This window comes from Lampris incognitus, chromosome 5, assembly GCF_029633865.1.
Source record: "Lampris incognitus isolate fLamInc1 chromosome 5, fLamInc1.hap2, whole genome shotgun sequence".
NCBI classification, from domain to species: Eukaryota; Metazoa; Chordata; class Actinopteri; order Lampriformes; family Lampridae; genus Lampris; species Lampris incognitus.
The window spans coordinates 49,878,579-49,881,849 of NC_079215.1; positions in this window are offsets into that span (position 1 = coordinate 49,878,579).

Below are 3,271 nucleotides of genomic sequence, written 5' to 3' on the forward strand. Positions count from 1 at the left end.
GGAGCGTGACTGTGTCAATTTGCAATGGATGAGAAAGTCCTTGTATTACTTCCTATGTCCAGTCCCAAATTATTCGCCAAGTAGCAAGGACCCTTCGTGGTCAAACGGCAAGTGGGGGATGTTGACTATGAGCTTGTGCATAATGACAGGGGAGATGCAATACAGGTTTACCATCTCAACCTCCTAAAAGCATGGGGGGAGGTGGCCCCGGTTTTCTGGCCACAATGGTATCAGAGAGTGATGAGTTGGGGCCAGAGATACAAAAAGCAGACAATCCTGCCTCCCTTCATTGTGGGAACCATCTCTCACCCTGCCACAAAGACGAGGTTGCTGCTTGCAGCAGCAATTTGCTGATGTGCTTTCCCCCCGGCAGTATGCACAAACCTCATACAGCATTGCATGGTGATATCTCTGGGCGTGATGGTGTGCTCACATCCATATCGGCTGCCTGAACAACAAGAGAAAACTGTTCAGGCAGAAGTCAAGGTCATGCTGAAAATGGGAGTAACAGAGGAGTCTAGCAGCGACTGGCATAGCCCCATCGTCCTTGTGCAAAAGTCTGATCGGTCTATACCAGGGGTGGGCAATCTTACCCAGAAAGGGCCGATGTGGGTGCAGGTTTTTGTTTCAACCAAGCAGTTGCATACCTGATCCCACTAATCAACAAGTAGAGTCTTTGCTGAGGAACTTGATTAGGAGACACAGGTGTGTAATTGCTTGGTTGGAACAAAGACCTGCACCCACACCGGTCCTTTCTGGATAAGACTGCCCACCCCTGGACAGTTCTGTGTAGACTACCACAAGGGGAATGATGCATCAAAATTTGATGCCTATCCAATGCCGCAAGTTGACAAACTCCAGGACCAGCTCAGTGCTGCTCACTTTTTTATGAAGCTGGGATCAGCCTGGGGGTGAGTTGATTACATGTGTATAGTATATACGACAGTCAGTTACAGTTGGGGGGCACTAAGATTTAGCACCCAAGTCCTTGCTGGAAATGATTTAGTCTTTTATTGTTGACAGGTGCTTCTGATGTATGGCCACACAGAAGACAACAAATAACATTACAGAGGTGAGGACATGCTATAAGTAGCTCAAAACTGATTTTATGGACACAGAGTACAACAAATAATGTTATAGAAGTGAAAACATGCCAAAGCTAGCAAGCTATATAGTTAACCTAGTTTTACTCATGACACTTTTAGCATATGACTAACCCCTGGAATATAATCCTATTTGCTGGTCCCCTGCCTTGCTCATTGAACACTGCCTTGCTCCACCTACATGCGCAGCAAAGGTGCGCTGTGGGTCTGTACAGTTTTGCGCTTGTTTACATTTGGAAGTCTGTGCCTATAATGTCTGCTTCCTTTTTTCTCTAATTTTCTCAGCCCCTCCTTTAGTTTTTGACATTTTCTTGTCTCACTGCTGTATGCTACTTTTGGGTTTGTCTAGAATGTTAAAGCGCATTAACTAACTAGTTCATGATTAGCCAGTAATTCAAGTCCCGGAAAACATGCATGCAGCACGCTCTCAGGTATACCCTGAATGACAGGCACACAGACCCTGTGGATTTTAAAAAAAAAATGTTTATGGTCCACTGGCCTACCGATGCAATGGCCCACCGGGATTTGTCCCAGTATGCCCGATGGTCAATACACCACTGGCTGGGACCAGCATATGCGGCAGGTGGCGGCAGTGCTCGAGTCTCTGAGGCAGGCGGGGCTTGCAACCAACCCAAAGAAGTGTGCGGTTGGGTGGTTGGGTGGCGGGAGGTATGGTAGCTGGGGTACCACTTAGGCCCAGATAGATATGACCACAGCAATTGTTGCCAGTCCAAGGCCTAAGACAAAAAATCAGATGAAGGCATTCCTGGGACTGGTCTGCTATTACAAATAGTTCATCCCTGCCTTTGTGTAGCTGACCAGTCCACTGAACGACCTCACCCGAAAAGCTGCCTCAGACCCAGTCCAGTGGACGGAGCAGTGTCAGGTGGCATTCAAGAGGGTTAAACGAGCCCTCTATGGAGAGCCGCTGCTCACCCTCCTAACTTCTCTCTCCCTTTTGTTTTGCAGACCGACACATTGGACAGAGGGCTGGGGGCTGTTTTGTCCAGGGAGATGGGGGAGTCAACCACCTGGTGCTGTATATGATGTACACCACCACAGGGAAGGAGTGTTTAGCCATCAGATGGACAGTCAGCACCCTCCACTTCTATCTCCTGGGGCGCTCTTTCACCCTCTGTTCAGACCATGCCCCGCTCCAGTGGCTCCACTGCATGAAGGAGGCCAACGTGCGGATCACCCGTTGGTATCTGGCCTTACAGCCTTTTAAGTTCAAGGTTTTCCATAGGCTGGGGGTGCAGATGGTCATGGCTGATTTCCTCTCTTGCTTGGGGTTGGCTGTCAGCCAGATGTAGCCCCAGCCTAAGTTGGGCACTGGGGGTATGTGGTAGTAGGGTGTGGTTTAGCCTTGGCTGCAAGTGAAGATAGAGGAGGTGTGGGTCATGGGTCGTGGGAGAGCTGATGGGCTATAAGCGAAGCTGATCAGTAAGCCGACTCGTGTGTAAGTTAACTAATCTGTCCTTTATATTCGGCAGTGAGGGTGGGTCGTGGACACACACAGACTGACACATATGCACAACGGAACGAGGCAGCAAACAGAGAGAGAGAGAGAGAGAGAGAGAGAGAGAGAGAGAGAGAGAGAGAGAGAGAGAGACAGAGACAGAGACAGAGACAGAGACAGAGACAGAGAAAGAGAGAGAGAAGCCGCAGAGGCTGTGAAAGGAGACAGCCGGTGAGCGGCTCCAGCACCTGAACACACCGGCCTGTACAGGGTAAATAGACTGAATGAGAATCCTGTAAATAAAACCTCTGCTATACCGCCTACCCTGTGTCTGTCCCTCCATCTCAAACCCTCGTGGCAACAGCCTTGCCACATGGTCGCTGACTAAATCTTAACGCACAGTATGAAATTTAAACAGCAGCTCTAATTAGGCAAATATTCATCTGAAAAATGAGCAAAGCATTCTTATGGGTCAAAATGCATTTCTACTTATCACCAGGTGACATCAAACAAACTGTTACATCCAGGCTGTTTTGTGTTTCCCGTCACCCTATCATTAAAAATAGACTATCAAACACTCTGTCTTTACAGTCAGAAGCAGCCTGAGTACTGGCCAGTAACAGATGGCACTGCAGTGTTACACAACAGGGGTAAAGCCTTGGGAGGACTGTCCGTGTTTATAACTGTATATTACTACACTGTACTCCAC